Source organism: Miniopterus schreibersii (assembly GCF_964146895.1).
Source record: "Miniopterus schreibersii genome assembly, chromosome: 7".
NCBI lineage: Eukaryota > Metazoa > Chordata > Mammalia > Chiroptera > Miniopteridae > Miniopterus > Miniopterus schreibersii.
Genome location: NC_138108.1, coordinates 50,927,311 through 50,949,666, shown reverse-complemented (window position 1 = coordinate 50,949,666; position 22,356 = coordinate 50,927,311). Strand labels below are relative to the sequence as shown.

The 22,356-nt window shown below is 36.2% G+C and overlaps 1 protein-coding gene and 1 pseudogene across 21 annotated transcripts in view; one reads left to right on the top strand and one right to left on the bottom strand.

The window, feature by feature from the left end:
- The window catches only part of BAZ2B (bromodomain adjacent to zinc finger domain 2B), a 273,729-nt gene that overhangs the window by 212,175 nt on the left and 39,198 nt on the right, over window positions 1–22,356 (bottom strand). For 5 of the 20 annotated variants that reach the window (XM_081141728.1, XM_081141703.1, XM_081141717.1 and 2 more), the window contains exon 1: window positions 15,405–15,748. The gene's annotated coding sequence lies outside the window, so the exon portion shown is untranslated. Of the gene's footprint in view, window positions 1–15,404; window positions 15,813–22,356 lie in introns of those variants that run through there. The other 15 variants (XM_081141712.1, XM_081141726.1, XM_081141725.1 and 12 more) reach the window with 7 other exon arrangements.
- Window positions 1–22,356, top strand: part of LOC308559411 (ubiquitin-conjugating enzyme E2 B pseudogene) — a 116,981-nt pseudogene that overhangs the window by 76,292 nt on the left and 18,333 nt on the right. The gene's annotated exons all lie outside the window — the stretch shown is intronic.

Genomic DNA, 22,356 nt, shown 5'->3' with positions numbered 1-22,356 from the left:
GCGGGCTCGATCCCCAGTGGGGGGCGTGCAGGAGGCAGCCAATCAATGACGCCTCTCTCATCATTGATGTTTCTATCTCTCCCTCTCCCTCTCCCTTCCTCTCTCTGAAATCAATAAAGATATATTTTTTTTAAAAAAAAAAACGGCCTAGCTGAGATTCTTATGAAAAGTTACAGTGACAGTTAATCGTGTAGGCTCAGTAGTTATACAATTGTCTATAGGTTACAGGCATGCAAAAACAAACTCAAGGAGCCCTGTGAGGTTACCACTCTTGCTGCATCTATGAAAATAATCAGCCCTACCTCACAATGAGACCAGCCTTTTGTGAGGATCGTGAAAAATCTTTAAGATTGTTATGATCACAACCCTCCAAAAATCTTACCAAAATCATTTCTTCTAAACAATTCAAACATAAATATAATTCCCCAATAAACTTAGGAACATATGGTTATCTGCAGCAATTAAAAATATACAAATTAAGGCCTTGGCCGGGTAGCTCTGTCAGTTAAGAGTGCCGTCCCGATACACCAAGGTTGCAGGTTCCATCCCGAGTCAGGACACATACAAGAAACCACCAATAAATGCATAAATAAGTGGAACAACAAATTGATGTTCCTCTTTCTCCCTTCCTCTCTTTCTCTAAAATCAATAAATAAGAAAATGAAAATAAACAAATTAAAATTATTCCCATTAAGAATACAGTTAAGCCCCAGCCAGTCTGGCTCAGTGGTTAGAGCGTCAGCCCCTGGACTGAAGGGACCTAGGCTCAGTTCCCACCAAGGGCAGGCACCTAGTTGCAGGCTCAATCCTGGGCCCCAGTCAGGGTGCGAGCAGGAGGCAACTAATCGATGTGCCTCTCTCACATTTATGTTTTTTTTCTCTTTCTCTCTCCCTTCCACTCTCTCTGAAAAGAAATGGAAAAAATATCCTCGGGTGAGGATTAAAAAAAAAAAAGAAGAACAGTTAAGAAAAACCGTTGTCAAAGTCCATTGGCAGAAATATAAAATGGTACATCGTCTTCTGAACGATATGTGAAAAAAGCCTTAAAATCTGAATAAGATAGCATCTATCCCCATCATCACTCCCAAAAATCCACCAAAAAGAACCAAAACTAGAGAGAGAAATGCCACCATCAATGAAGCCAGGGAAAAGAACAATATTATAACAAGACTGATTCTGTAAACATATACCCCAAGGTACTAAAAGGTGCAGATTTTTATTTTACTTTTTTGTTAATCCTCCCCTGAGGATATTTTTTCCATTGCTTTTTCAGAAAAAATAGAAGCCAGAGGGAGGGAAGAGGGGGGTAGAGAGAGAAACATTGATGTGAGAGAGACACATCGACTGGCTGCCCCCCACACATGCCCTGACCAGGGGTGGGGAGCGAACCAGCAGCCCACGTATGTACCCTTGACTGGGAATCGAACCTGAGCCCTTCTGTGTGCAGGCTGATGCTCTAACCATTAGCCACACTGGCCAAGGCTAAAAGATGCAGATTTTAGGAAATAAATGAGAATATTCTGTTATGTCCCAGCCCATGACTTGCAGAATTAAAGTTTAGGGACATGGAAGGCTTAGAAGTGGGGATCACAGAACTTGGGACACATGTTCACATAGCAAAAAAACATCAAGGGCTACCTTTGGCCTCATTATTTTAATTTCCTTCAACCTATCATTAGGGTTGAAAAGGAGCCAGCTTTGCAGGTGATGATCAAATGTGACTAAGCAGACATAAGTAAGCACTGACTCACCATACAGAACTCATAATCCATAGTATTACAGGGTTGCCATTTCTCCACCACCACCACCACCACTCCCCGCCCACACACAAACATATCTGCAGGCACGCCAAGCTCTCCCTGAAGCAGGGGAACTGCTAAAATCAAAGGCTGACCCTCAAACATAGGACCACAAGTACACCCATAACACAGATCTCAAGGGATTCAGAGTAAAAGTACTAGGAGAAAACATATTCGATCTTTATTTCATGTTGCCCAATTCACCATATTGTTTACCTCAAATATTAAAAACTATCAATATCTAAGTATTTTATGTTACAAGAGGTACAAATAAAACAACGAATTGACAATACTTTAAAAAGTTGGCCATTAGTTATCTAGTTCAACATTCCATATAATAAAGATTTTATAATATAAAAATAGAAATGTGATATAGATAACAAATGTTGATAGAAGTTGGGCGTTAAGGAATAATTTTACTAGCGAAAAGGCATTAAAGAATAATTTTACTAGCAAAAAGGCATTAAAGAACAGTTTTACTAGCAAAAAAGAATAAAATCACGTCAAAAAATGTTTTTTAAAATCTAAATAACTGAGAAGTTAATTTTCATGTTTCTCTTAATAAAAAACAGTATTAAAATGCAAAATAATTACAGTAAATGCAATAAAAGCATAATATAATCAATACTTAGAAGAATTTATAAGTAGCAGATATATACTAAGATTTCAGTGCAATAACAGGCAAATGTCAAAGACAAATGACCAGAGAGAACTACAACAGGTTAAGATACTGAAAAAATGATCCCTCTAATTAGGCACAGAAATATAGATTAAATAAGGTACAATTTTTTGCAATGGAACTGGTGAGAACTAAAAATGATGAATATACCCCATGCAATGAAGGCATGGTAAAATAGGTGCAGTTATGTATTGCCAGTGAGATATAAACTCATACAATTCTTTCAAAAGTCAAGTTCATAATACATATATTAAGAGCCTTAAAGTATCCCAAGCCCTTGACCCAGTAATTGCATTTCTGGGAATTTACCCCATGAAATAATGTCAAACAACAGCGAATAAAAGCATTATGCATAAAAATGTTCACTGAAGCATATTTATAAAAGTAGGAATCAATCAATCTATCTATACCCACAACCATGAGTTCCACTATTAGCATTCTACTGGGACACAGAGAAGAACCTGATAACCCTGTGGTGAGGTAGAGGGTTGGGAAGATTTCGCAAAAGTAACTCTTTACAAGGGTGTTAGAAAATAAGCAAAAAGAGAAGAAATGAGAATTGCATACAGGGTACATTGGGTACAAAATCATGGAGTGATGAAATTCTATATTCAGGTACGGCACATCTGTAATATGTTTAGAACATGCTGCCTCCTGTCTCCCAGTGGTTTTCAGAAACTGATGTTTGGCAGTGGTATAAACACATACAGATCAATAAACACAAATACAAAATATTAGGATTATTCATCTATATATAATTTGATGATTATTCATCTATATATAATTTGATTTACCAGGAGGCATGTAGAAGGGTTTTAAAAAACAGAGAGTCTGTCTTAAGCTCAACTCATCATGAGACTGTATGATGTATTAGAAAGAATATCTAACTACTGGCAAGTGGTAAGCCACAGCCAATCTCTCTAATTCTTGCTTGCATCACCTTAAAAGGAGAAAATAAGTGTTCAACTACCTCAAATTATTGTTATAGTCATGTGAAATAGATTTGAATATCAGGTAATCTCCTACCTCCCCAAAGTAGCTCTACCTCATTCCTTTAAATTATTATGTACCACATACTTATCCTTCTTCCCATTCACATTGGAACTAGTCTAGTCATTAACACATGGCACAAATTTCTGCAATAAACACTGGTCTTACCATTTAACAGATTTCTTCCAACTCTATCTTTCTGAAACAACTTTTTAATCATGTCACACCTCTGCTTAAAAATTGATTAGCTAACCCAAATCCCCCTAACTTTATCTCATTATTTTCAAACACATTTTAGGTAGGTTTCCCTCCATCTGTTTCTTTGTTCAGGTTGCAGTTCTAAGATAAAGTATCTACAACTTCCTTTAAAGCCCAACTGAAATTTCACCAACTTCTTGAACCCCTTTAATTCCAAACCTTTTTTTTCTTTACATTTGGGGATATCAATAGCAATCTTTAAGCATATGAACTATCCTGAACCATGCTACCTTCACATACAGTAAAAAACCATATTATTGGGAGATGGGAAGTGTTGGTAACATGTAGTCAGTAGGTTGTATTAAAATATAGTAAGTATTATCTTTGACATAGACCACACTGGAGATGAATATATTGTTTCTCAGTAAGTCCAACACAGCCAGTCTGACTACCACCATTAAAGCAGATATAATTTATTGAGCTCCAGGTACCCATAGCTGGCTTGCAATTAAAAGCTGTGATACACACACAAAAAATTTATATTAAGACCTAACAGCCACACTTAGTGTAAGATGCTCACACTGCGAGAGCTACCAAGGAATAGAAAGCACCTGACTCACATAACCCACCTAGACCAGAAGTTCACTAAGCAAATGATGGCTACTAAAATTGTTCTTCCTTCCCCACACTCAGTTATTTTCCTAACATAAATAATTGAACTTCCATAAGTTAAACTCACAAAAGAAGAGACTTCATTCTATGTACGCCCTTTCTAAGTAAATTATGAACTCCTTGAGCATATTACAAGGCCATGCATTTTATTCTGGGCGCCCTGAACTGTTTCCAGTTATTTAGATGCTGACCTGATTCTTGTTCTCAATTTAATGATCAATTTATTTAACTAAACACTACTGCCTAATATAAGACTATTAGCACATTACAACAGTACTAAACACGAGAAACTAATAAGTGCTTTTTATTTGTTTCCATGGGTAACTAAAGGATTATTTTTAGCTCACTTGTGAAGTGCTGAGATTACAAATACAGAAGCAAACATGCCAGATACATGTAATTAATTTAGTTGGTACCTCTGGATTTCAGCTGCAACATATCAAATGCTACCTACTAAGAATAAAATCTTTCCAATGAGTTGTAAAAAATGACCTAGTTCAAAAGGTGTCTCACATTAAGATGAAAAAGGTCAAATTCAAGGTACTATATGTTATAGCATACTTCATTAAAAACAAGCAAACAACAAACAAAACCGGGAAATTCTGGTCACATTCGATTTAGCTTTTTTTTTCTTTCTGAGCTTGCCTTGCTCCTACCCTCCCATTTCACACATAGTCCAAAAGCACTTACACATTCTTTAAACAAATTCTTTCCTTTTATGAGTTTTGGCAAGTACACCTATGAACAGACTTTCTGGAGAGGGAAGGGGAAGGAGAGCTTTTACCTAAGCTGCCAAAGTTACTACATGCTCTCTTCCTGAACCAACTGTTTACTGTTTACACAGCCCTCCCTAACCCTTTAACTTCCGACTTCAAATCCCCAAGGTTATCATTATAGCTAAGAGTTATTTTCTCAAGAAACTTGAAGAAAATATTAATGAAAATGCAAAGGAATTCAATGTTAAGATACTTAAGACCACAGTGGAGAAAATTTTTATTATTATTATTATTATTGATTTTAGAGAGGGAGAGGAGGAGGAAGGGAGAGAGGGAGGAAGTGTGTGGGGGGGAGAGAGAGAAATATCAATGTGAGAGAGAGGTACATCAATAGGTTGCCTCTGGTACATTCCCCCACCGGGAATCAAACCCCCAACCTTAGGTACATGCCCTGACCGGGAATCGAACCCATGAACTTCCAATGCCCTGGACGGTGCTCCAATCAACTGAGCCACACTTGCCAGAGCAATGGAGAAAATCTTGATACTCAATTATATAACAATGCTCCATTGTATTTAACCTCATTTAAAAGCCTTCCTTAAAACTGTTTACCTTTTTTGTTATTTCTACCCACCTCCTAACAACACTCCCATTAGCTCTGCACTAGCCCCTTTTAAAATAAGAGATTTGGCCCAGCCGGGCGTGGCTCAGTGGTTGAGCGCCGACCTAGGATCCAGGCCATCAGGGTTCGATTCCCGGTCAGGGCACATGCCCGGGTTGCGGGCTCGATCCCCAGTCGGGGGCGTGCAGGAGGCAGCCTGCCAATGACTCTCATCGTTGATATTTCTCTCTCTCTCTCTCCCTCTCCTTTCCTCTCTCTGAAATCAATAAAGATATATTTTAAAATAAATAAATAAATAAATAAATAAATAAATAAATAAATAAATAAATAAATAAAATAAGAGATTTAACCTACAACCTCTGTCAGTTACTGTCGCCTCACAGACCCTATTGCTTTCAGTATGCTACACTAACCACCCATAAAAGGCGAAACACATCATCCTGAGATTTACAGGCTGATCCCTGATTTGTTTCAGATCCTCAAGATGGGCTTTTTCTGCTTCTTATGTCACCATAATGGTTTATATTAACAATAATCTTTCTTCAAGGAAGTGCAAAAGTGTGTTTCAACCACCATGTCATCACAGAAACCGGAAAAGATGTAAGTATGGCTTCTATGTAAACTCAGGCACAAGATAGCCTTCTATTTCCACTCATTTCCACCTTTCATTTACCTCAACTCATTATCAAACAAGATACCAAAAAGTGATCGTGTAAAATGAGTAAGGTAAAAGTTTAAGGTTTCTTTCTGAATATCTCTTGTAAGTAAATGTTCGTCACAATACTGTAAATAAGGAAAATAAAACCAATTTAATTATCTTAGTGCAGCAATAATAAAGTTAGGAAAAGTCTAACCACTGAAAATTAAGGCCTTGCACATCTGTGTTTGAATTTTTTTTGAATCTCTCCGTTTCATACTCTCTATTTTTAGTGGGATTTCTATTATTAGTGAAATTCAGGACTAACATAATTAAAAGTTATTGTCTGTCTTCTTCATTCATCCAAAGGAACAAAAAAAAAGTTTTTTGAGTCAGTCATCAAATCCCCTTGGAAATTGAGAAGAGGGAAAGAGAGGTGATATTCTCCCTGCTCAATGTTGTTAGCAGGTATGACCATGCATTAGGTTTCAAGGAAAAACCTAATTTATAAAAGCTCAGGAAAAGAACGAAGGGAGTGGTTCTGGTTAATCCCACATGAAACACAGTACTTTGAGTAACTGACCAGAAAGGGCAGTTTTGTCTATTTTAACCCGGCCTTCACAAACAACAAGCCTATCATTGAAATGAATGATCTGAAGCTGATTAACCCACCTTCTCCAGAGAAAGCCAAGCAGCCCATTTTGAAACTCTCGAGAAAGAAAGAAAGGATTCCATAACATTTCTTTCCCTTCTAGGAGAAGTGTGGAACGGGGTGACCTCAGAAAGGCTGCAGAACCACAAGCACTCCCAGTGTCCATTCAACCTAGCTTTAAATTACTTGTCCTGCAGGGGACCCAGGGTGTCCTCTGTCGGCTCTTCTCCTGATCTCGGAACACTCAGTTGACTCATTCTCCTCGGCCTAGCTCAATGCTGCTGAAACCAAAGTCTTTCCTAATGATTCCAAACCGTGGTCACCTCGGCCCTGCTCTGAGCTTTCACAAACCTTTATCCACAGCTCTCCACGAGTGTGCTTCAAGGCAGCACTCAGTATTAACGTGATGAATGAAGGTAGCTGCCCCTCCTTCCCGTTATTAGTACTGGAAGAACGAGTGTATCCAATACCTGTGATTCTCCTGTGGTTGTCGTGAGTCAATTCATTTTTCAAGTAATGGCTAAACTGTCTACTGTTTCGTTGGGTTATCAGAATTTTTAAAATTGAGTCCATTACCTCATATTTCTCTTTAATCTAAATAAAATAATCTGAAACAAAATCCCAAACCTTCATTTTGGAGAAAATACAAGGTCTTCTCTCCCTCTGATTTATCAAGAAGTGGGAAATAAAATGAATGTAGATTTGAATTTTACTTCCTTTTATTTCCACAGCTTATTCTGTGAGGAGATGCTAAAGCGCAGGGAAACAGCTGAAGGGACAACAATCAAAGGGAGAGGGGGAAAGGGCATAGAGTAGTTCACAAAATGACTAATTTAACCTCCAATAGCGGCACGTTAACTGTATATACAAAGTTATTATCCGACACAACTCAAAACTCAAATGTAAGCATCGTCCTTTAATAACCTTTGAATTTACTATTTAGAAAAAAAGTACAGCCTACTATCAGCTAGATTAAATTTGGCCATATATTCTGTTATATTACTAACATATCCAGCCATTTGTGAAGCCAAGAAAGAGTGAAATGTACTCTTAGGCCTGGTACTCAACCTTGAAGTGCTGAAAGCTACTCCATCATCCAGCGTGGGGACAAACACATGCATGCACGTCCACCTAATGCTATTTTGTGTGGAAAGCTCAGCATAATCAGCATCATTGTAAATCACTCAGGTATCCACTTATTTTAACATACACAAATCAAGGCAGAGCTAGAGCTCCCTGTGATTCCTACAAGGATATGTGAAATCACATTTAACTTTTTCTGCTCCCACTCTTCTCACTGACAGCCTGGGATATAGAGGTTTTTTTCTCTCTCCTTTTGATCTCTACTATGCAGCACAACACGCAGGAAACTATCATAGATGGACTAGTTTACACATTATCATTTAAATACTGTAAGAGCACAGCTGTGCTTAATATTCCAGAAATGACCCAAAAATCTGAAGAGACTTCTCATTAGATTCCTTCTAAAAAATTAGAGCTATCTTTCTAGTTTTAGGTTTAGCATTATTCTAATCCAATTAAAATGTCTTGTTGATTTTCCTTCCTATTTTGCCTTACAGTACTCATAAGCTAGAAGTAGTCACTTTTCTGCATATTAGATAAAATTGTTTTACAGATTAATCAATCTATTGCTTGTGTTGTTTCCTAAAACTATACATAACTAGTAAAATATAATTGACAATATTTTCTAATCAAAGATAACTCAGTTATTATCTAAGGACAAAATCATAAAACATATTTTCCAAAACTTACAATGGTTGTATAATCTAGGTTTATTTGGTTTTGGCCAAGATGAGATACATGATGAGTAATATATTATCGACCTTTTACACTTCATTCCTTCAGAGCTTCTTCATTTTATTCAGCATTTAGTTTAAATTAAATATTTAAAATTGAAGCTGTTCTATGTTGCAAACACAGCTAAAATGAAGAGCTTCTGTGGCAGCAGTGACCAGATTTTAAATGCAGGTAGATCAATAAAAAAAAAAAAATCCACCAAGCACAGACTCCATGTGTGAGTGGAATGGTTTATAATAGCTTGCAAATGACTATGTGCTTGCTGTAACCAGCTGTTCTTAAATTATGAATATGCAACCAATTCATGTTAAAGCCAAATCCCAGCACTATTTCTACAGAGAAATCCCAGTAGTTTTGCTTGTTCTACATGTTAGCTCTGTTAAGGATACAAATAGCAGTAAGCTTCGGAACAAATAGGACCAAACTATTGGCATTTCATGCACTGGGTCCATTATCACAGCAGGGGATGTCAATCATTGGTACATTCCTATAACAGCTCAGGCAATATGACAATGATCTTGTAGGGGGGGAAAAATCAAAATCTCTGCAGCATACTCAAAGTCCTGACAACCTAATGCTTTCTTACTTCAGCCAATCAGATTGTCAGACCTGACCTACTAGAAGACTTGCATCAAGCTTGAAACATTTAAAAACATCAATCATAAAAACAAAGACAGGACATTGAATTATACAGTATTAACCTCCAGGGTTTGCATACAAAGACCTTAGATTTATTTATGTCCCAGTGAGTTAAGAGCTTCAGTACACCGTTCTTTACACCAAACTGACTGCCAATTTGATGAACCTCTCTGCCCTCAGCAGGAGTGCACCGTCTTTGATTAATGAGTGCATGCTTGTGGAAAAGTGTTAAGAGGAGAAAACAGACGAAAAACACACAATTATGTCTACACATAGCTTAAGTACCAATGCAATAACTATTGTCAAACCAAATGCTCCTTTTTCCTTATACACACATGCATACATGTGATCACACAAAATTAGTGAAGGTTCTTGTCTATATATTTCCTTCAATATTAGTATCATCACCAACACAATTTTTATTTTGAATGAAAGGCATTCGAAAACCTAAGTACAAGCCAAATTCCATGTTATAAAAACAACTATTTTAAAAGTGTTTATTTTAAAAAACAAATTGAAAACACCCTATCTTCTGCAGTAAATTTTTAAATATGTGAGATAAAACTGCATTTTCACCTCATATTCTTATAAAAGCCTATTCATTTTAAAAACTCAATGTTTAAACTTACAAAATCAGGACTATTAAAAGTTTTATATCTCAAACTGTATTGACTTACCACAAATCACACAACAGTCAAAACTGATTTAAAAGTCATGTAAATTCATTTAATTTTTCCTTCAGCAAGGATGTTGTCAATATTTTATAACTCCATATGTGACTGTAAATTAATTAAATATATTCATTGCCCAAAAAGTCAAAGTTAATATGAATTAAATACTTATGAATTAAAGTTTAAACTTGTTATGACTCTTGTGATTAGAACTGCCCTCCTTTAAGAAACTCAATGAGGAAAAAAATTTCTACTAAAATTATGGGATACTTATTTGCATTACAATTAAGACTACATATTATCTCTAAAAGTAAGCTAAGCATTTTTTTTTTAAAAAGTTTTCATTTAATATACAACTCAGTTGACCACAATTTAGTTTATATGACTATCTGCCTTGACACAAATGTGTTATGAGTAAATGTATTTCTTAAAAATTTTATCATAGGCTAAAGTAATGATTTTCTTTTTAAGAAACTGTATGGCTATTACATAAAGGGTGGAGAAAGCATATAAATCTTAGCTTTAGTCTCAGTAATGTATGATCTATAAACTTACGATTTTAGGAAGTTAGAATCCTGGAATCACTCAACAGTGTATTATAAGTGTTCAAATTTTATTTATATTGTATAGTAAAAGTCCTTTTAATGGGATTTAACTCAGCAAATTACATATTCTAATCAACAATTTCACATTTTAAGTATTTTAAAGGCAAACTATTTTATTTGAAATATTATAAATTTTTTGCTCTTTGGAAAATTGTTTAAATGCATAAAGATTTAAAAATTAAAAATCAATAAATATCAGAACTAGAAAAATCTCTTACCAGAATGGTAAACTACATTACATCCTTAAACTTATCATCCTAAAGTTTTCTTACAGATTTTTTTTTTTTTTAAATGTGTCTTTTCTATTGGGATTATCATTGTTCTTCCTCTTTCCTCTTTCATTATCTCTTCTCCCACCAAGAAGAAAGGGAGCAAATAATCAGAAAAAGTAGAACACACGTAAGCACCAATGGAATGATCTGACACATTTTAGTACCACAGTTTGACAGTTGAAACTATCAATAAAAGTTATTAGTGCAATAAATATGATTTCAATTTTTAAAATAATTGATGATTCTTTAATAATATCTTCATCATCTTAAAAAGAAATTTAAACACAAAGCTGTGTTTCCTCAATATTTCTTTTCTGATTATCTTCTGCAACAAAAGTTTAAACAAATATTTAATCAAATTAGTAAATATTTATTAAATAAAGCACAATATTTTTAAAACCTCATGGTATGAAATATTTAACTTTATAATTTAAAAAAATTCTTAAATTACCTAACTAGGTAATTTAATTAATACCTCAGGATATCAAGTATATTAAATATCATTAAACCTTGATGATACAATTTTATATGGGAGTCAAAATCACCACATTACTCAGTTTGTGACAAATCGTATCTTCTTTTGGTAGTTCTAGCTAGGACTAGGTAAAAAACAACTCAGAAACTACAACTTAAAATCTTTCTTTAAGAAATCTTTAAACCTAAAAGTAATCAAGTTCTAACAAATACTTTCACTAATTCAAGGAGATAAGACAGAAAACATGAACTTTCATGCAACTGTAATATCCTACATCTTGTATAGTAACACAAAAGTAGCAACAAAGACATTAACAATTGCAGTTCAAGCTGGGAGTGACTGTTCTGTTTCAATTCAATGACACCACTAATGGCTTCTTAGCAGCTCCATGAAATCAACCAGCTGTCAAGTTGATGCATCAGAAGGAACAGTTATGCACTCCCATAAGAAAAAGCAACACATCAGGATGTTTGGCAAAACATCTGCTCCTTTACAGTACAGTTCTAATAAACATGCAAACAAAGAAATAGGAGAAAGGACAACACACTAAAATTCCAAGGTTTCCATTACAGTCTTATATGCATTTTTTTTTTAATTTATCTTTATTGTTGAAAGTATTACAGATGTCCCCTTTTTTCCATTGATCCCCTCCACCCTGCATCCACCCCACCCCAGGCTTTCCCCAAACCAATGTCTGTGTCCATAGTTATGCATATAAGCATCTTATATGCATTTTAAATAAATGGCTTATAAAAATAAAAACAAATTTCTGCCAAGTTGAATACTTTATATTATCCCATATCTTTTGAAAATAGTAACTATAATTATTCAGATTCTTCTAGAAAGGCAAAAACTACATTAAAAAACTACATTTTTAAAACTGAGAGTAAACTATATTCACCAAGTAAAAATCATTATGTTATGCACAAAACTCAAAAATACTAAAATATACCCTTCATTTAATAAGTATTTAATAAATTATGTCAACAGTAAATCTAATAAATGCATTTCCAAGGCTGAGTAGTCTAAAAATATTTTTCAGTAGTGTTTGAAAGAGTAAATGTGTTATACTTCAACACTAGTTTAACATATGAGAACAGTGAAGACACTATTCTCTGGATTTCAAAATATGGATCTACTTCTCTCCAAAGCATTATATGAATGCAATAGCATTAAGTTCTCATAAATAACTTCCTATTTTAAAAGCATACAATTTGATTTCCTAAAAAAAAAACACAACTTGTCATCAGAGGCTTAAAATAATTCTACATTCAACCATTCATTTCAAACATTTGTAAATCTTACTTTTTTCTATCTGAAACTTATAAGTGCCTCAATGTGGTACAAATTATTGATTATGCAGCACAGTGACAATGTGTACAGTGTTTACAATAGGTGTGAGACATCAAATATACTTAACTACCATTTTCTTAAACTGCTTATCCTCTGTTGCTTGCCATTTGTAATCTGCCAAATCTTCTAGTCCTTTGTTGCATGTATAATTTAGAACCATCTGTTCTATGTGCTTTTAACTATTTAAACATTTTTTACCTACCTACAATTCACATAAATGGCAGACATTCAATTCGGTCAAGCTTTCTATATAGCATTTTACATAAAGCAAATTCCTAGATAAAAAGCATAGCAGATAACACCAAACAAGACTGCTACAGAGATAAAAACCTACCACATACAACAAGTTTTCATGCCTTAGAGAAACCTTTTCAGTGTATTCAGAATTGTTTCTATTATTTTTTGTTAATTGTAGTCAATGCTTTTCCCCAACCCAGAAGACAAAGAGAATGCAAATTAAATACAGACAGTTTCATGTCCCTGTTAGAAGTAAATATGCTGACTGCAAATGACTACAGGAGACAGAATTGCACTTTCCCATTCAATTTACAGTGCCTCTTATTTATATACCAGTCAGTGTATCATTAAGTTTGATCATGTGACCAACTGAACTTTTGTGAGGTGAAAAACTGTTTTAGACAAGAAATTTAAACACTAGTTTTTATTGTTTATCTTTTCATAATGGCTGACAAAGCTTATGGCTTGAGGTTATAAAATATATTTTTAAATCAATTCTGCCTTTTAAATACTAGCCACGTTTTCGCCGGTCGTTTGACTTAGTATCTGCTACTAAATTTTAAAAGTATCCACTATCTCCAAGTATTTTCAATAGTTACATATTTTCAAAATGTAAACACGTATGTATAAAATGGAATATTTAATTATAAAAGGGGATCTAGGTAATCTAAGTATACCTAAATATTAACCAAGCTGATAAAAGAAAAACCAAGTAAACAAAAAAAGGAATACGATGATTAAAAATACTACTTGAAACACTCAAAGAATAAAAAGCACGTAGACAAGAGCTAGGTGAAGACCAAGGCACTATAAAAGTTTATTCCATTTTTTTTTTTCCACATAATTTTCCACCTGTTACCAAAGCATAAAATGTGTAGACATTGAGAGTTCATTTTGAAAACAGAACACAAAAATAAACAGTATAACTTATCGTTAACCAGTAAGTTACACGGTCCTTTAAAGCAGGGAAAATTTTAAGAGAAAAATTTAACTCTTGGGACAGACAAATACTCGATAAAGTTTACATGACGTCACTGAGCCCCCTGAACATTCCCTAAACTTTGAGTCTTATCCAGACACACTTTTTGCCTTTCTAAGGCTTCTTTCCCTTCCTCAAAAATAAAGAGAGAGACTTGGGAATAAAAATTGCCCAAGATGGCGAAACGCTTGTTGTTTAGAGGGCAGAGGGAAAAAAATGGAGGATATTGTAATATACACAAAGGGATAAATTTCAACAACTCGGCCAAGGACTGCAGCTGCTTCTCCCTTTATAAGGAAGCAACACACAAAAGATAAATACACGGAGCGAGAAAAGAGGAGAAAACCGCCCAAACAGCAGAGCCAGCTCTGACTCTCCGAAACACACTACCTTCCTCCCCCACGTCCCAATTCTGGGGTTCGTGGAACTACTTTAAGGGGAGAGGAGCCGCGAAAGGAAAGGGGGGAGGGGGAGAGACCAGGGATTGAAAGAGCGAAGAAGAGTTGCGAGCCGGCGGTGGTTCCCGGGAAGAGCTGCTCCGAGACAGACATTGCTGCAGGAGCGGCCCCGCTCCTCCACCCTTGTGTGTACCGACAAGCACCTCTTCCCAGGTAGCTCCCCCGTCCCACCTGCCCCCACCCCAGCTCCTCTCCTCCAAACTCCACAGCTCCAGGCTACCCCGCGAAAGAGCAAAGGAGGCCCGAATTGGGGGGTGGCAGCGCAGCTAATCAGTCCTGGAGGAAAGAGGGGGCGGAGGCAAAAAAGGGCAGCAGTAGGCGGACGGGGTGGGGGTGGGGGTGGGGGGGTAATCTCGCAACTACCCCGACGAGGAGGGGGCAGCAGCGGATATTCCCGGTTCGGAACAGCGATCTCAACAGTGCCAGAGATTTTTTTACGAGGCGAAACTGTTGGCGGCGACCCGAGCGCCGGGAGCCTGAGGAAGAAAGGGAGGCCGAGCCGGAGGCCGAGCCGGGCGGCCGGCACAAAGGAGGCGGGCTCGCGGCCGCGGCGGCCCCGCCGGGAGCGCGGCCCCGCGGCCCTGCTCGGCCGAAGTCCCGCACCCGCAGCTAGGAATAAAGTTTACGTTCTCCCGAGACCGCACCCCCCACCTCCCACCCCGGGCCGCGCGGCTCCGCGTCCCGCTCCCCCAAACTCCACTCGGGACCCCAACCACCACCCCAGCCTCGCAGCCAGCACAACAAAGAGACACACCGACCGGCGAGAGTAAACAGCCGCGGCGGGCGAGCAGGGCGGGCGGGCGCCGCGGTAGCAACTCCGGAGTCTTCAGCTCGCCGGAGCGCAGCTTCTCCTCCTCGGTTCCCACCAGCCCTAGAACACTCGGAATTCTCGTTTCACCCGCACCCTTCACACCCGAGGATTTGTAACTCACCTTTACTTTCGAACTGAGAGTTGCGGTGGGTGGGATTTTTGTCTTCCCCAGATGGCTGAAGGTTAAGATTTTTGTTTTTGGAAAGCCCAACACCTCCTTATTCCTATTATTATTTTTGCAAGAAAAGTCTAGAGTTGGAGTGGAGGTGAGATTTGTGATCGGGAAAGCCTGGACGCCTCCTGCTCCGTCTTCCGCCTCTCTCCCTCTGATTAGTTCCTATCCAGCAGCAGATTGAAGCAGGAGATGATTCTTCTCAAGGTTTGTTCAGCAGCTTCACTTCTAGGCGAAGGCTTCATGAACCAAGTGACGTCAACCAACAAGGCTTCTCTCTCTCTCCTCTCTCTAACAATGAAAGTTGCTGTTAACAAGGGAAAAAAGAGAGAGAATTGTTTATACCATTTCACTTCCAATAATAAATGACCTATCAGCTCCTAAAGGAGCCAAGGGAGGGAGGGGGTTGCTTCTTCCTCCCAAGAATACTGTAGCTTTAAGTTTGCACCGTTCCTGGTCCCAGGAAAAAGTTAGGAAACTTAAATGTTTTGTTTTGCTTTGCTTTTAAAAGTAGAGAGGACAGAAACTGAGATCGAAAACGGAATTTTTCAAAAACGTAAACTGGAGAATAGGGAGCATAGATTAACCATTTCCACCTAAACTTTTTTGTCCGTAAACTCAGAATTCGGTCGAAGTCCACAAGCCAACTAAATATGCCAAGAATTCGTGGATGTTTGGAAATCAAAAGAAAATAAAAGGAAGGACGCAAGGCTGTTCCTGGATTAAACGCTACTATCCTAACACGGGCAAGTTAAACTGGCTGTAATGTTTATGCACGGAGTTAAAATTTAAATAAAACACTTGAAAATAGTAAACCGTCTTAAATTTGTAAATTAATACTGTAAAAGATAATCCCAGTAGTAGTCCCCTTCCCCCAATTTCTGAGAGGTTGGGGGGGATAGCTAATTGTAGAAATTGAAAACTTGTAAAAATATCAAGCAAAGTAAGAATGGTAGCCCATCGCTCCATCTTTAAACTACACACGAGGTATGCTGTTTGTCTACCCCCAGAATCTCTTCCAACTTTGTTTTTTACCTATTTTTACCAATTCCAACATCCTGAAAACAGTAAAGTTAAACTAAAGGTAAAGTACAGCACATTCCCTTCTTCGGCACACACACTATAGCTTACTAAAAATGATTTTAAAAGAAGTCTTTACCTTGGTAATGCTTTATTACCCGAAAAAATACATAATTTTTAAATTTTTCATTGAGGTAGTGTTTTTCCCCCCACAACACAAAGTCTCAAAGTTCATATAATTAAAAACGGCATAATTTAATTTTCAGGATGAAGAGCAAGGGAAAGGCAAGCTTTAGAAGAATAATTTGACCATATATATTTGTACATATGTATGTGGACAAATGTATCTTAAAAGATGCTATTGTTTTATGTTTCCTCTTTAGCCACTGGCTGTGAGTTTAATTGTGCTGGAGGATCTTCATTAGTATTAACACATGGGGAGATTTCACAAAGCTGCTTCATTAGGGGGAAAAAAAAGAAAGCTTGGCAGACTAGGTCTTTTTGCATGCACTGAGAATGTCAGCCTTACCTCGGTCATTTGTAACATAATAAGTGCAAGTACAATGATTGCAATGCTGAAGCACTGGGGGAAGGGCGAAAATACTGCCTGTCTAATAGGGATATCTGAAAAGAAGGCTGCTCATTACATAGTAAAATATATGCTAAAAATTAGTAAAGATGATGTCTCAGGAGACTGATGCTAAATAAATTAATGTGCTGATATGTTTTTAATTATTATTTTTGTAGTAGTTTATTTCATTCTCAGGATTCACATTGAGCAGCAAAGCTGTGCTAGCACTTATTGATTTTTTTCCCTGCCACATTCCCGGAATACAGATTTTAATCATTTCACTACACCACACTCAGTAATTTCATTAAAAACTGGAACCTTCCATCCCAGAAAAGCATTTAATTTCAATGACATACAATTTCTCTCTTAGCAGAAAACTGTCTGTACAGTAAAAGCTGGCCTAAGGTTCAAATGCATAATTTAATCCTGAGTTTTCCATGCTCTGCATTCCTTTGAAGCTATAATTTGAGTAACTACCTAATAACTGTAATAAGGACAATAATTTCCTTTAATATATTATTAACTCATATTTAATTAACTCAGAGGCCAAGCTCTGTACATGTATGACTGGGTCAACAGTTCTACAATTTCAAAATTTACTAATGTTTCAGAAGAAAAATATAGATTAAAATATAAGTGTAAATGCTAGCATTTAGATATTCCATCCAAACTAACGTGCAAAAAAGTTCATGCATGTTTATATAATAGAGGTCATTGCTCAAATAGAATTTTAAAACAACTGGAAGTAAACAAGGCCGTTCGCTGATATTTCTATATATGAGTGAAGTATTATAACATTTCAACGATCCATTCCTGACAGTTTGTGTAATCCCACTAGCATAACTGTTAAAAACATTCACTTTTGAAAGGATAAAAAGGGGCTACATTCAATTCTCAATTTTCATAATAAATTCCTCTAAAACATTTTTCTTGAAATAAGTTAAATGGCACACTTGAATAACTAAGGATATATTTTTTTAATTGAATCTATTGGGGTCACATTGGTTAATAAAATCATACAGGTTTCAAGTGTACAACTATATAACACATCATCTGCATGCTGCATTGTGCACTCGCCACCCAAAGTCAAGTCTCTCCTCCGCCATTTATACTCCCTTTGCCCTCTTTCACTAAGGATATATCCTTTACTTAAATATTTTTTAAGATACACTGCAAAGCATGGTTCAATTTTTGGTTAGAATAATATTTTGAAATAATATTGGATTTAAAGATGGCACATTGGTTTTCCAAACAGTAGGTTTCAGGAGGATATTTAACTTACATTGCATTGTTTCTAAAGAAGAAACCTGTGGGGAAAATATTTGACATAATAAAATTCACTTATTAAAGTTTAGATATATGCCTAACAAACAAAAAAAGGGTACACATGTAATGAAAGTGATTAACTTATATAAAAACTTATATTTTAAAAATTCCTACCATTCTCCTGGTTAATTTTAGACCACAGTTCAAAAATTTTTTAAAAGAGTATATATAAATTTTCAAGTTGAAGCCACATACAAAACAAACTTGTCTTTTCCTTGGTTAAATGACGAGGTAACTTAAAATAAGAGTGATTTCCAAATGATGGTATTAAAGATAAAAGTGGTGATGATGAATAACTTGATTTTAGTGTCTTTAAAATATTTTTAAAATATATTTTTATCATCATCAAGGGCTATTTATATAGTTTGGAAAATATTTTTGCAACATTCTCAAAGATGAAATGCAGTTAAATGTAAATCAATTAATAAAATAATTGGTAAGTGAAAAAGTCACGCAGATTGCCATCTAAAATTCACAAGATGAATTTCTATGTTTCAATAAAATAAAAGCTTCAATTTTATACTAAAATCTATCTAAAATAATTTGGAATTGTTGATTCAAATAATTTTCTAATTTAATCTATACTTTTAAAACCGACTTTTAAAAATAATGGTACACTAGAAATTTAAAACTGGATTACTCCAATATTTAATACCCTCTTACTAAGAAGTTGTACTTAATTATATTTTAGTAGGATACCTTCCCCTTTTTCATGTTATCACATTTGATCATCTCAGAGATTACAACATAGTCATAGAGTTGAGGGGGGAAAAAAGAAAATAATTTCTATCGTTATAAAACAACTTGGCTCCCATAGCATTTAGTCTTCTGCCTAAGGTCATCATCTAAATTAGTACTTCATCATGTACAGAATTGTAAAGAATTAAATGATCAAACAGATCTTTTCCAATATTACTGGTTTATTTCTATATATGATATATACCTATCCCATAGACTAATTATGCCACCACTATAGACTCAGTTGTTGCACTTTCTTCTTTTAAAGCAGCAGCTATTTTAGAACCAAGACAGAACTTCATAAATAAGGAGATATAAAGATAGATACCTCATTTACTACTATAGGTATTGCACATGAATCTTCAAAGAGTAAGGAATTGCCATGTACAGAGAACAAAGTCTAGGAAGTCTGACTCCAAAAAAACCAAAGAACGAGAGTTCTAAATAGTAGAACAAGCTGGCCACTGTCCTGTTTTATTTTGGTTTCATCAGTACAGTCTAATGAAGCTTTATTTGTTTTTATTCACTGAACAAACATTTGAGTGCTTGCTATATCCTATGCACTCTGCTAGGGGCTGGAAAACATGAAAAGCTCACATTCTGGTTGATGTTGAAAGTGTGAATTCCTGGGAGATTAGAGACTCACATAAATCATGTTATAAAGATACAAATGATAAAGTTTTGCTAGAATACAGAGGTTGGGGCAACTAATTCTGACACAGTCTAAAAAAAAGCTTTATCAAAGAGATGCCTTTTGAACAGCATCTCAAGTACTTAGAGCTTACCGGGCAGAAGGAGGAGGGGCTGGCTTCTAAGTGAAAGAAAACCTAAGTTTAAAATACAAAGTGCTCCTAGGTCTGGTATCCATCCACTTGTGAAAAATTCGGTGTAACAGTAATATTCAGTGTAAGGTGTGGAGTACTAGGGAAGAAGGAGGAAAAGGAGGCCAGAGGCTGGACCTGAGAGTGAAAGGCTCGATGTACCGCTGACGGTGAAGTGGTTGGATTCATCCTGAGAGCCAACTAAGGTCAGCAAAGGAGTGACATGATCGACCTTGTTTTTAGGGAACAATAACTGTGAAGCCAGTGCAGACGATAGACTGTAGTGTGAAGAGATTGCTTAACAGTCCCTGAGAAAGATGGTAATAGACAGTGGCATTGGAAATTTAAAGACAAATATTTTTTAGGTAAAATGTGGATTTGGCAATCAACTGAAAACAGAAAAGGGGGAGGAAGAACTGAAGGAAGAATACCGAGATTTCTGACTTAGGGAATTGGGTAAATACTAGAGTCATTAAATAAGCTCCAGAATACATACGGGAAAACAAATCCTGAAGTAGTCTGGAATTAGAACTTTACAGGTCATTTTGATGGGAGTATCAGAATCTCAGAATCAACTAAAAGAACTTTTTCTTTTTCTTTTCTTTTCTTTTTTAATATATCTTTATTGATTTCAGAGAGAGGAAAGGAGAGGGAGAGAGAGATAGAAACATCAATGATGAGAGAGTCATTGATCGGCTGCCTCCTGCACGCCCCCAACTGGGGATCAGGCCGCAACCCGGGCATGTTCCCTGACCGGGAATTGTATGTACCCCGATCACCTGGATCCTAGGTCGACGCTCAACCGCTGAGCCACACCCAGCCAGGCAGAACATACCCAGGCCCAATATCCAGAGATTCACTAGGTCTGGGGTGGGACCTAGTTAATCTATTTTTTTTAAAAAACTCTGACAGTGCTTTGATAAACACTCCTGATTAAGAACACTATTCTAAGCACAAACTCATTATAAAATTCATTTGGAATTTAAAAACAAGAAAAGGCCTGAAAACCCTGAAAAAGAAGAGCATTGGGAATGGTGGGTGTGTGTCATGTCAGGTATTAAAATATGCTCTAAATTCTTTATAATTTAACAGTTGGCATTGGCATGTGAAAAAAAGACCAGTAGACTGAGAAACTGATCCACGAGCATATGGAAATTTAACATAAATAAAAGCTAAATTTCAAGAAGTGAGGAAGAGATGGACTTTTTAATAAGTGGTGGTATAACTGGGTAGTCATAAAGAAAAAGATTAATTTTAATCTGTTCCAAGAATAAATTTCAAAAAGACCAGATATTTAAATATAAAAATTTGAATAACACAAGTATTAGGAGAAATTATGGGTCAATTTCTCTATAATTGGAGAGTAGGGAAAATTTTTCTAGCAGTGATCAAAACTAGATGCAATAAAGTGAAATATTGGTAAATCTCAATACATGAAAATAAAAGGCTGTTGTATGGCCAGTAGTGTAATACGGTTATAAAACATACCACAAGCAAAATATGAAGTCAAATGAGAAACTGTGAAAAAATATTTGTAACTTATATAGGAGACAGTGGAATAACCCTATACATAAAGAGTATCTAAAAATGAATAAAACAAACACCGTGATAGGAAAACGGCAAGAAAGATGAACGGATATTTTACAGAAAAAGAAATGCAAATGCTTTTTAAATACAAACATTCTCAATCTTGCTCATAAGAGAAATGCAAATTAAGAGTCACTGAGATACTATTTCTCACCGAACAAATTGGCAAAAATCCAAAAGTTTCACAACACAGCCTGTGATTGAGGCACTTGTGGGAAAAAGTGACACTCTCAAATATCGCTTGTTGGAGTGAAAAATGGAAAACCCCAACAAGAGAGAATTTGACAGTATGTAGTAAAGTTACGCATGCATTCATTTTTCAACTAGCAAAGCTCACTTCCAACAATCTGACCAACACTAAAAAATATATAAAATAGGTATATAAAAAGTTATTCACTGAATTGTTGTTTGTCATAGAAAAGTCTGGAAATATTCCAAGTATCCTTTATAGGAAAATGGTTGAATTAATTATAGTACACATACACAGTGGAGTATTATGCAATTATTAACAAGGAATGAAGAATGTAAGTAGTATAAAGTATTTCACAGTCAAGTCAGTATAGACTGTTAATTTTAAAAAGGTGGAGAAAAACATCAATAGTATGCTATTACTCATCTACATACTTACCTAATTTTTTAAATCAAAGGAAAAATCACAACCTTAAAAAAAAAGCCCTGGCTGGTTTGGCTCAGTTGGTTGGGTGTGGTCCCGTGCACCTAAGGGTTGCCAGTTCAATTCCTGGTCAGGGCACAAGCCAGGGTTGTGGGCTCTATCCCGGGAGGTGGGGAGTGTGTAGAAGGCAGCTGATCAATGTGTAGCTTTCACATTAATGTTCCT